Below are 13,546 nucleotides of genomic sequence, written 5' to 3' on the forward strand. Positions count from 1 at the left end.
TTTTCAACCTTAATTATATACGACTCGTATACACGAGACTGCGATCGATGAACCATGTATGACTTCTAATATGAACTTCAGGATGGAGACTGCCCAAGATTATGAGTGCTCGCATCGTCATGCGAACAAACTTAGAACCCAATGTTGCTCCTATAACCAGATCTCCCTACGGTCTAACGCCCATGGAGATACAAGAACCATCCAGACAGCTTACCGACTACTCAGCAATAGAATGAGAAGACCAAGCTCATCACCTTTGAGAGCTCCGGTCTTATTCTTCAAAAAGACAGACTTCAGCGAGTGCGATCATACCAACACTAATGGACCTGATCCCATAAGAACTCCGCAGTTAGGCGTGCTTGGGCGGGAGAAGTACTAGGATGGGTAACACCTTGGGAAATCCTCATGGTGCAGACATCGACAGGACTTCCATTATAAATCATTACCTTTTGCCTTGTATAAATGAATTGTTTGATCAACCACAAGGAACGAAGTGCATTTCAGAAATGGACCCAAGATCCGAATATCACCAGTTATGACTATTAGTAAAGGATGTTCAGAGGACATCCTTCCAAACTCAATGCGGACACTATGAGTCCGTAGTGATACCCCTCGGATAGGACCAATACGCCTGTAGTATTCATGAACTTAATGAATAGGGTATGCCATTCTTACTTGGATCAGTTCGTCATTGTCCTTGTAAATGACTTACTTATCTACTCTCGTAGTAAGAAGGAAATCATAAAGAGCATCTACAACAAACCATGGAAACATTACGATCAGAGAAACTCTTCGTGAAATTCTCTAAAAACGAGTTTTGGAAATTGAAGAGTCAAATTCCTGAAGCACACTATTAGTGATGTGGGAATTCTTGAGGACACTTCCAATAATCAAAACCGTTGAGAATTTGTCAACGCCGAAGACGCCGATGGGAGTTCGCCAAATTATAGGTGTAGCTGACCTACTGTCGAGAGTTCATCCAGAACTCATCGCGAATTGCGGAACCTCTTATGACTTTAACTCTGAAGGGCGTGGCCCTTGACTGGGAAGAGAAGCTAGAAGAGGGAACCATTGGAATTCCAAGTGAGAAGCCAAATCCTTTTGGAAGTCTCACTTTGGGAAGGCTTGATACACTTCGAAAAGTATGGTAAGCTAAATCCAAGATAGTTAGGACCTCCGAGATTCTTGATAGAATTGGTCATGTAACTCACAAACCCATCCTACACTGCGAACTCAGTAACGTGCATTTTACCCTTCACGTCTCGAATTTGAAAACATACCTTTTCGTCAGGACTCTCGTAATCCCACTCGACGAGATCGAGATCAATGAGAGCCTCGCCTTCGTGGAAGAACCATAGTGACCATCGCCCGAAAGGACAAGCGGATGATGAAACACCGCATCCCATTAGTGAAGGTTCGTTGGGATACCAACCGAGGACCCGTATTCACTTGGGAGCGCGAGAACCAATCGATTAGGAAGTATCCTCACCTCCTTACTCGATTATTCATGCCTACTCCTTACCTAAATTCTTATTTCGAGATGAAACTCCCTCAAACAGGGGGGTGATGTGACAACCCGAAAATTTCCATCCAGTTCAGTCAAATACTTCATAAAAAGTCAAACTCATTGTTGTTATCTTTTAGCACAATTAGGAGTTTATTTGAGCATTCTGAGCCTTGTAAACTTAAGGAATAAGTGTCGGGGTTTATCTGCTGAATCAATAGCTCAAAGAACAAGTCTGGAACACCTTGACCAGGAGTTCATGGCCACCACATGGGAGTTTACGGCCATAAACTCTATGTGGGCCGTAAACTCCTTCTATAAGGTCAAGTTCTGGCCATTTATTTGATTCCTTTCCTCCTATTGGCCCAAATCCTCTCAACTATCATCCCGATCTTTGTCCCCGATCTTCAAATATCGTTAGTCTATTGTCTTAACTAGTTGATATCTTGCATGAAGAAGTAATCTTACATGATTTAATCCGTGAAATCATTCCATTTTGTAGATCTTCCAGTTTCACCAAGAACACCAAGAACACACACTAGTGTTCTTGGCCAAAACCGACCATTCAAGCTCCTAGATCGTAAGTACTCTTGTTATAACTCATTGTACACTAGGTTTATCATGTTTAAGGCCTAGAAAACATTGGGAATCACCGGATTCAATGAGTTTATGGCCAAGACATGTTCTTGTTCTTGGGTCGTAAACCCCTTTTAAGGGTGCAAATGACACCCTTACACCTTAGTAAGCCTTCGATATTAGCATAGAACCTTACACCATTGAACTAACGACTTCAATACAGGATTTGGTACTTCATACCATGAGTTTACGGCCGTAAACTCATGGGGAAGTGGTCTCCAGGCCGCAAACACCATACAAGGCCATTCTTGGACATTAAACCTACCCAACCTCTTGTTTAAGCCTTGGAACACTTAACCACTTAGGTTTTAATAGTTTTAAGCCTCATTTGGTGACCCAATTGAGAGTTTACGGCCTAGAGTAAACTCCACTGGGCCATAAACTCCAAAAAACATGGTCCATTGACCATAAACTCCCTTATAAGGCCTTGCACTCCTTTGTTGCAACCCGATAGCATCCTAACACTTTGACCAAAGTGTTTTCCTCACATTAGGATGTTTATACATGTATAATTAGTGTTATAATCACTATATATATATATACACATATGTCTTCATATGTTATTAGGATCATTGTGTGTATCTAAGTCTGCACTTGACACCAAGCACTTGTCCGACACTTCCATCCGGTCCACTCGCTGTAGGTGAGTTCATACCCATTAATTAACCTTTTAAATGTTTCTAAATGTTTATAAATTCTTTATGGAGGGATACAAGTTGAATCATGCTAATTGTTATATCAATCACATGTGATTAATAACTAGCATGCAAATGAATTTACTATACACTAACTGTTTTACCCAACAGATTTCTTCAAATGAATTTCTTAAACGTTTTTACATGTTTAAAACTCTTTATCAAACTATCTTAAATACGGTATGTTTCCTTTCAAACTCTGTCACAAATGTGTTTCTAACAAAGGTTTTCCTTATACTTAAACTGTCTTATCAAACAAAATACTTTCAATCATTTTGTAAACTGACATCAAGTCATCGATTCTTAGTATTAAACTTTCAAAGGTTTTACAAAAACTTCTTTTATGCTTTAATATTGTCAAATGCATGCCTAGATATGTATAGTTATATAAATAATGTTTAAAGGACTTAGGACGGTTAATTCGTTTTATTTCCTTTTCCTCGTTGGGATGTGGCCTTAGGGCATCGGTTGCTCGTTCGAATGTCGTCTAAATATTAGTTATATATCATGTATAGATATATAGACATAAAATTTCCAGTAGTCAGTTCAGTACCTTTGGGTAGCAAAGGTATACTTTCGGTGATACACGTACATTACTAGTAACTATAATAGGCATAGTTAGGAGATACTACTTACCATTCCAAGTACAAGGAATCACACAAGAGTCAGTTCATTTATGAGTCCATACTAATACATTACATGTTACATGAATATGTTTACATAGTTACACTTACATGAATACGTTTAGATAGATACGATTACACAAATACGTTTACATAGATACGCTTACATAAATGCACTTACAATACACGATAACGTAACAAACATAACAAGGTGCTATAGCATGGAACAAGTTCAGGATCTAACTATACCAATGAATCACTAATGCTTTGTGATAGTTATATTGGGTATACATGATCATAGTAATGTGGATGTTCATGGCTTGCAATCATGCAGGGGTCGCGTTTGGTTCCCAAAATCTCTTGACAGGGATTGTTTAGTATGGTGTCTAGCCATCCCATTATGTCTTAACCCTTAATTAAGGAAAACTAGTACAAAAGTAGTCACTTATTACAAATACTACAGTACTTACACTGTATATACGACAATTACAAAAGGATAAAACTCTAGTTAATATATTATTAATACCTTTACCATGTGTCATAATCACATAATTGATGAGGTAGATTAGATAATAATAATAATAATAGTCGTAAAGTCGGGTCTTGATAGAAGGCTAAATAGTCGTGCCTTGGTAGAAGGCTACTTTCAAAACAGTTAGGTCTTGGTAGAAGACAACTTTTTATACTAGTAGGAATCATAGGGATTTTCTAGGGTTTTCAAACGTTTACAATTACTAACAAACATTTTCATACTTATACAAACTTTTCTCCAAATGTTTACAAGTCTTTAGTTCACAGTTTTACAAATCAAAGACACATTAATACTTATGAATTCACCAGCTTAATTGTTGATACTCGCTTTCAAAATAGCTTGTATTCTCAGATCACAAATAGATAGGTACAACGACCAGGTTTTGTGAAGACGGAGCAGTCAAGACTCGTCTTTTATTTTGATTATTCATTATGTTGTCTTATATTATGAAAGAACACACTTGTAATTAAAATTATACTATTAATGCAATGGAAGATGTTGTTGCTTGTTCACTACTTTACATTTTTGTGATACACTACATGATGTCCTCTGCCCCAAAAATCCGAGTTCATCAAAAAGGATTCATCCTTCAATGCATTGCAATTTGCCACCAAGATGTTGTTCCTGCTTATCAGTCCGTTGCACTATTCTTCTAACATATTGACACTTCTAACCAACTGATTGCACAATTCCTACACTAAATTCAAATTTCTTAGCATACCAGGTATGATGGCTTTATCCCTAGCACACAATGGAAACTCAAGCCACCCGATTAATCCACAAACAAAATCATTCATTGGGCATGCAAAAAATCTCCTTCCAGGATTCAGTGGGCTCCATGATGTTTTTACCACATCAAGCTTTCCACAAAAACAAACGACCATTGTTATTGTAAGAGCTCAAGAAGAAGAAGTGGAAGAAAAGAGACGCTGGGGAAGATAGCAACGGTGGGTAACATTTAAAGGGTATAAGATTTTTTCTATCTGCAAAAATGGTCCCTAAAAGTTGAAAAGACAAAAATACCCTCACGTGGGAGGCATATGGTGGGGTTAACATCAACAGTTTAACGAGAGTTAATTCGAGGGACCATTTCCACATTCAAACCAGACCAAAATGACCTAGAAACCAAAAAAGTCGAGGTTTGGACCAAACCTCGGAAAATCTGCATACAACAATGACCATTTTTGCAATTTTGTCTTGATTATATTTTTATGATAAATTTGTACTACTTTTTATTATGTAATTAAATTATATATACGTAATAAAATGAGAAGTTTGTATAAGTTCCGTGTTTATTATTTTTTTTGTGTAAATATATGGTTATGTAATTTAGATTAAGATGATAAAAAATAAAATGGATAGAATTATTTTTGGTTAGGATATTAATGTAATATTTTTTTTTTCAGAATATGTAAAGTGAAAGGGATAGTGCCAATTTAATACAAATTACAATGATTTTTTTGTTTTGCATATAGAAATAGTTGAGCGTATGAAGATCGGAAAAAATAAATGTGAATTAAACTAGGTTGTAGTATCCCCAACGATCCTTCACCAACGTTGGATGCTTTACCGACTCTGGATGCTTCCAACCGCCTTTCTCTTAATTGACCGCTTCCCCCTAATCGAATCGATTGGTGTCCCAAAGCCTAGTTGATGAGTCAAAAACTATTTTAAGATCGATAAGATTCTTAACAAATAAATCAGAAGGTAAACCAAAATGCAAACACACAATAAATCAAACAAATGTCGAATGATTAAAACAACAACACCTCAAAAGAGATCAACGAAGAACTTCTACTGAACAGGTGTGCTAGGGTTACAGTGCTATCAAAGAAATATTCAAGAAGCGTATATAATATGATGCATGCATGCACCATAAATACTAAATGCTAATATCAAATACACGGATGGATAGGCCCAAACTATGAATACATTGGACTAAACTAATGAAGCCCAATGGCGCAACCCTTAGACTCAACAATCTCCCCCTTTGCGCCAATTAAGGCGAGAGACACATCGGTTGAGTAACGGTGGTCTTCTTCACAGTCTGGAACAAAATCGGTATGATGGCAAGTAGAGTTTGATGAAAGTTAATATACCACCGAAGCATATCTGAAAACATCTTCTTATCAGATTGACTGTTCTAATTGCACCTGTATATGATATCGAGAATGTGCTCCAAGCAAGAAGTGACTTCCAATGTATTATCGACTGTGGATGGTTTGAATAACTTAGTCATTCAGGAAGAATGACCTAGTTATTCTGGAAGTCAGAACATGCAAAGTGAAACACAAGAATAATCGAATCCAATATGGTCTCAGAACTTATAAATATAAATAGAATACCTTTTATTTATCACCATATTGATTACACATTATTCATTGTATAATGTTTCAAATTCATCAACTCATTACTTGAATTAAAACAATAGTTGTCCCATGCGCCAAGCATGTACACTAGTCATGCCACACACCAAGTATGCATACTATGTTTGTCTATGATCTTTACTTTGTGGAATAGAACGATTGAACATAATTCCAATGATTCTCATTTCACAATCCCAAATCCTTACCGCAAATGCAAGAATTCCAAATTCCTGCCATTTACTGAAATCTATTAGATTTTAAACTTATATGCACTGATCTTCTATAATGATTATACAAAAAGTCACAAAGACTTGTCAACATACATTATATGAGTATTCCAATGGAGATCAACTCCATGAAAACGATTTCTCATACTCAAAGTACATTGCTTTGAACATCCTTCTTGCATTAAGTTTTATAATCTTACACAGATTGAATAGTTTCCACCCATGGAGACATTTCCATATTCCAATTTTGGCTATCACTTCTGAACAAGAGTTGCCTCCTTTCAGAATATGTCAATATGGTCCTTCTAAAATTAACATTATACTTCCAACTATCCCTGAGCAACCAATCTTTGGTAAACCTTAGATTATCCTCGATAATTGATTAATCATTTTAGTCATATCCAATTCTAGACCTTTTCCCTCTTAATGCCCCCAGGCATTTACAAAATTCAGAAAGGATAAGTATTATAGCACATGGAATCGATCCTCTACTAGAAGCATATGGGACACAATTCATGATGTCTCACATAAAGACATGATTCTAGACTAGTATTTTGCTACAATATTTTTATTTGCCATGTTTTCATAATTCAACTATGAAGAGGGATGCCGTAATCATAATCGAATTTTGAGAACGCAATATATATATATATATATATATATATATATATATATATATATATATATATATACCTTGACTAAAGATGATTAAAATCTCATTCTAAGCTTTTTTAGAATTGAAATGAAGTATATATTCCTCTCCATTAATTATAGCAAAAAAAAACTTTTCCCAATTGAAACTTTTGTTTTCTATAATTAATATTGCTAACTTGTAACACTTATCATAATTATCATGCTCCCACTAACATGATCGTTATTAGCATAACACTTATGCTCCCACAAGCTTTGACATGTACTCAGAAATCAGCTGGACTTCAAGAAATCAATACTTTATTGACTTTCTTACCAAAGTTCAGACTTCTGATACGAGATGCTTTGATAAAACTTTATCAAAATCATACACCGTTCCTTATATAGCACACATGTGTGTCTAAACAATTTCAGAACCATGAAAAGGGATTTCGTAATCATAGCCTTAATTGTTTCAACCTTTGCCATTCCTCACAAGTCTGTGTTAGTGTGTTAGTTAACCACACACGCTCCACTAATGACTTTGAGAATGCAAATATCACAATTGCTATCTACTTAAAATCAACTTAGTGAAAGCGTTTCCTCACCATCGTTTTCATGAATCGAAGAGAAACCTTATGGCACTTAGATTTTATGGTGTATGTGTTCCTATCCATGTGAATTTGTCAAAACCATAATCACAAGGCTAGGTTAGTGACAAATCCAAATTCATATGGATTGAACTTGTGCAGTCTTAACTTCTTGCCACCTGGTAGCACAAGGGCCTACCATTGCTTCCAAGTTGTTATGCAGCCAATTGAGAACTCTCAGCTCTCATATTCAAAGCCAACTTTAACTGGAATGGGCATAGAAATAAGAATATGTCAACGCGATAGGTTATAAACCTAACTTCGTGTGGTATTGATAAACTATAGGTTTTATTCTTGATTAGATCTTGAAATTCTTTTAGGATCTTTAAGGCTCCCACTGTCCTCTTGACATATAAGACTCTCTTGCCAAGACCCATTCATTGACAAACAAATATTCAAGAGATCGTGCAGACTCTTATCAAGACAAACACTTCACACAATTGACCTAAGTTGGTCTATGTTTTATCCAAAACATCACAACTTACCAATTTCAAATGTAAAAGAGTAGGACACATTTTACTCTTATATTTGACAAGTGTTAATAAACCTTCTTTAAGATGTGTCACTCAAATTACAATCTTGGAGTATGACTCTAAGACTTGTTTTGGAACGAAGTATGTATCACCTTCTTAATTTAACCATTTCAATAATTTGCGACTCCTCTTCTTATCCATAAGAATGCACTAAGATGTCCCTGGAGGATGAATTGTGATATGGTTTCACAATCATCAAGATGATCAGAAAATATGATACTAAAGTACTCTCCCATCTTTTCAGATTTGAGAAACCTTTATCTTTCTGCCAAATTTGATTCTTCTCATTCGTTCTGCCATACATCGTAACTTTTCCAATGCTTCAGAATTATACTTAAACTTTTAAGTATAACCATATTTACTAAACCTTAGTAAATCATGACGAATAGTCTTATTGATATTTTGTGGTGGACTTGACCAGTACACAAGAATGTGTACTTGATCCCTTAGTCCTTCACTTTACCCACATATACATGTAAACAAGGAATTAGTCTTAATTTTCCAAAGATGAAAATTCTCATTCGTCATACAACTTGCATGATTCCAAATTTCAGTCCAATTGAAACTTGGGTGATGAGAATCTTTCCTTATTTGGTAAATTTAGACACTACCTCAAATGAAAGAATCAAATTCATATTTCTATTATTGCTAGAAACATACAAACATCAATTTTCCATAAATGTCATTACAAGGTGATATAAAATAAAGTAAAACAAAATTTTATTTATTTATAAGTGCGGAAAAACTTTTTTCCTTACAATGCAGCTTTAAATGAAAACTATACCATTACATATTTTCTATCACTCTATAATAACTCCTAAGTAGTAGCTCAAGAATCCGATCTTCGAACCATTAGATTGAAATCCATCTTCACGATCAGATTCAGCATACTCTTTCTTTAAGTTTTCTTCCCTTTGCTTGATCTTGCCAAACATCAAAATGTAACCTAGTCACATTTTCTATTAAGAATCATCAATAAGGAACTTAACAGAGTTAGATAATGGACTTACCTAAAGCAGAGTCAAATTTTTTGACTTGACCTTCTCTCAGATTTTGCAGGTAGTTAGGGTAGCTTCACGACCAATGTCCCTTCCTTTGGCAATAGAAACATAGGGACCCTTTGGCAATGGTACATGGGACTATCTCAAACTTAGCCTTTCTCTTTACCATTTGGTCAAATGAGTTGACTATGGTCGATCCCTTTCCATTGGTAAGAAAAAGCTTTTTCTGAATATCCAATGTTACAATTGTCAAAGTCCATGCAAGTTTGGAAAGTTGATCTTCTAATCAAATTTGCTTTATCAGTGCTCCAAATCATTGCTGATTCAACAACACCAAGCAAAAAGTTACATTCATTAAGGGTCATGTCATAGTCTGTTTCATAGTAGTCCCAAAGGAAACTCACTATGTGACTTAGAAAGTGATTGAACAACCAACTTTCTCAAGACTTTGACACCCAACTCTCCCGGCTTGTCAATATGTGACTTCATCTCCAAGATGTGATCACACATAAACCTTGCTTTCCAATAGGTATTGAGTGACCTTGAACTATTCAAGAACTTGTGGGATAGGGAGAATAATTGGAGAAGGTGGAGGAAGAGAAGTATGATTTCCATTATACAACCATGGAACATCATTTTCATTAGGAAATCTTGTTCCAAGAGATTTGGGAAGATCATAGTTGTCTGAATCAGACATCTATAATGGGAGAAATTCAAGTTAGTTGATTTAAGTCCTTAATATAATACCCAATATGATATATTAAAGCTAGGACTCAATACAATATTTATAACTTGGAAGAGGGATGCCGTAATCCAAGCTATAAATATTTGAAGGTAGGCGAATGACGATTCACCAATTTCCATCATGAAAAATGAAATAATTTATTAGGTTTTAATTGGATTTGAAACTCCTAGATCTTTTGAGATTCATTGAACTTTTCAACGGCATGTTTTAATCTCGATTGTGCCCTCTCAAGTTTTGTAATTGAGATGTTGAGGATCAGAAAACAAGTTGTGAATAACCATGCAAATATACTTGGTACCCTTAATATTTATCACATAATCGATCTGTCGGTTAACCACACGCGCTCCATCGATCCTATGATAAATATTAAGTTACCATTTTCCTACCTTGTTAAATCCAGGTTAGTGTGCCGGTTAACCACACACACTCCACTAACGATTTAAGCAAAGTGCAAAGTGTAATTTCATGGGTTAGCACCAAATTTACATTTTCCTAAAGTAACTAAGATTGAGAATTTATAAAAGGTTTAGTTACCTTATATTTATCATTATACTTATAATGAAGGAGAATTATAGTCATTGTCCTACCCGTTTGGCTAATGACCCTCCACCAGTCAAGGAAGCGGTGGGTAAGAGTGGACTCTCATTAAACTGCCATTTTATAGGCAGTAACCTTATACCCACCCTTATAGATTGGCTTCGTGAATGAGGCCTACTAAAGGTAAGATTGAATTTGTTCTTTTATATATATATATATATATATATATATATATATATATATATATATATATATATATATATATATATATATATATATATATATATATATATATATATATATAGGTTTAGGTTCTATGGAAAACAAAAAACCCTAAAAAAACCCTAAAAATCATAAAAATGCATAAAAAAATACTTAGAGATCACAAGACTTTTTTTTTTTTATAAAAAATCGCAGCTTTTTATAAAAATTCGCTGAAAAATAAAATAAAATATATATATTTTTTTTTTGTAAAAAAAAAGTCTTTTTTTTCAAATTATTTTCAGCGATTTTCTTTAAAAATCTGTGATTTTTTCTTAAAAAATGTCAAAAAAAAGTTTTGTGATCTCTGTGTATTTTTTTTATGCATTTTTATGATTTTTAGGGTTTTTTGTTTTCCAAATAACCTTTCCTTAAGGGATTAACTTGGATTTAAAGTATTCATGAGGGGAAACTTTACAAATTCCAAAACTTAAGGGCAAGTTTTGAACTATTCAAAAACTTTCGGATTTTCATAACTTATGAGTTTAATTAAGGTTTTAAAAAACTTTAATGAAGAGACTCTTGAACATCCATAACTTGAGAACAAGTTATGGAGTTCATAAAACAAAAAGACTCTTCAATTTTATAACATATGCATTTTAATGGATCTTTAAAAGAAATGACTTTTGGTAATCCATAACTTGAGGAAAAGTTATGGACTCCATTAAAACACATTTAGATCAAAAATTAACTAACAAATAATTTTGTAAATAATTCCTATGATCTACCAAAACTCATAAGTGTATGAACTATCATATCAACAATTTCAAGAATTACATAAACACACATAAAACTTGAAATTTTGATAACAACCTTGAAATTGGTTTACCATAATCATTACCATATCAAAAATAGGTTTTATAAGTCAAAAAACAGTTATAAGGTAATGATTCTAGACCAAGTCCAACCTTAAAACTCGAAAATATGCTATCAGGGGCTCCTACTCGCGAGTGTATGAACCTACTCGACGAGTAGGATGATTTTCTTCATGAACTCGGCGAGTCCAGTGCCCAGAAAGACAGAATTTTTGGTTTTTAAGCTGTTGCATCAAGTATAAATGAAAACAAGCCTTGGCTCTCATACCACTGGTGGGTTTTAAGCATTCTAACACTCCTATGGTGTACATGCAACCCTATAAACCTTGGATCTATGTTTTGTCTATTATACATGCAAATATTCAATATTCCAAGGATTCATCCTAACTAGCATACTATGAACCAACTATACTACAAGAATCTAGTAGAATGACATACTTTTTGATGGATCTTGAGGTCTTGAACATTTAAGAGTTGAGTGCCTCAAGTGTTGCACCTCACATGGTTCACACAACACCAAGAACCCTTGGAATAACTAGAGAATAAGGATACTTGAACCAAATCGGTTTTTCCCTCTTGTGTATACATACTAGTGCCATTTCATGAACTAGGGACCTCTTTATATAGTGTGGAAGATTAGGGTAACATTCATATAAACCCTAATACCCATGACATTTCATATCCATAGGATCAATGGGTTAAACACTCTATGGACTATCCATGAAAGCTTAGCCCAACCTAAATGAACTTGGCCCATCCTATATATATATATATATATATATATATATATATATATATATATATATATATATATATATATATATATATATATATATAAGATTCCATATTTAATTAGTTCCTTTTGATCAGTAAATTAATTCTTGATCAATACTAATGAAATAATATGATTTCATATTAATATATTAAAACTTATAATATATTAATAAAAATCATAAGTATCCTTTTTCTCATTTTGCCTATCGAATTGTTCCGATGCCATGCAACCCAAATGGACCATGCAATCAGGTCAAGTACATACCAATTATAGTTATGGGCTTAGACACTAATCTAACAGCTGGAGAAGCAGGAATAGGAATGTTACTAAACAATACACCTCTTCTGTTAAATTGAGGCTTTCTAATCTTCTTGATACCATTTGGTGAAGAAAGAGTATGCGAAGAATTAACCTGTGTTTGCTTAGTTGTTTTAATCTCAGATTCTTGAATATACGTCCTGACTGGAGAATCACGAGGCCTCTTGGTTGGTGTCTTGGTTCGCTTTAGAATAAAAGTCTCCGAAGGAATAATTTCCTTAGAAACTTCCTCCACCACAGGTTCTTGAACAAGTTGTGGTTTCTCAGCCTACTTCTTCTTCTTCGTTACTTTAACCACTTTCGAAGAACCCTCAGCCCCTTTTGGTGGAAGAACATCAAAAGATGCAGTAACATCAATGGATGCCAAGTATTGAACAAGGAGTGGATTTTTCGGATCAATACGCCTTAGCATCACATTAGGAATACGAGCAACATTATGAAAGACAACTGCATCATCAACAGCTAGTCTTGGAGCAGCCAACGTCGAAAAATCAACTTTTTCGACATCTAAAGGAACCAAAATCCCTTCTTGTTCATAGACCTCCTTGAGAATTAACCTCCAATATCGAGCACAAGAAACACCATTCGTCAAGTTGGTGTGAGTAATTGTTGAGCCAAATTACCCCTATAGTTGTGTGGCATAATCAATATTAATATCATAGTATATGCCAACAAGTAGAACATAAAATTCCAATTTC

The 13,546-nt window shown here is 34.6% G+C and overlaps 1 pseudogene; it reads left to right on the forward strand.

Annotated features, from left to right (window-relative positions):
* The first annotated feature begins 298 nt into the window (after window positions 1-298).
* Window positions 299-417, forward strand: LOC144999354 (5S ribosomal RNA; annotated as a pseudogene).
* The last annotated feature ends 13,129 nt before the right edge of the window (window positions 418-13,546 follow it).

Source organism: Lactuca saligna, chromosome 5, assembly GCF_052625555.1.
Source record: "Lactuca saligna cultivar CGN05327 chromosome 5, ASM5262555v1, whole genome shotgun sequence".
NCBI lineage: Eukaryota > Viridiplantae > Streptophyta > Magnoliopsida > Asterales > Asteraceae > Lactuca > Lactuca saligna.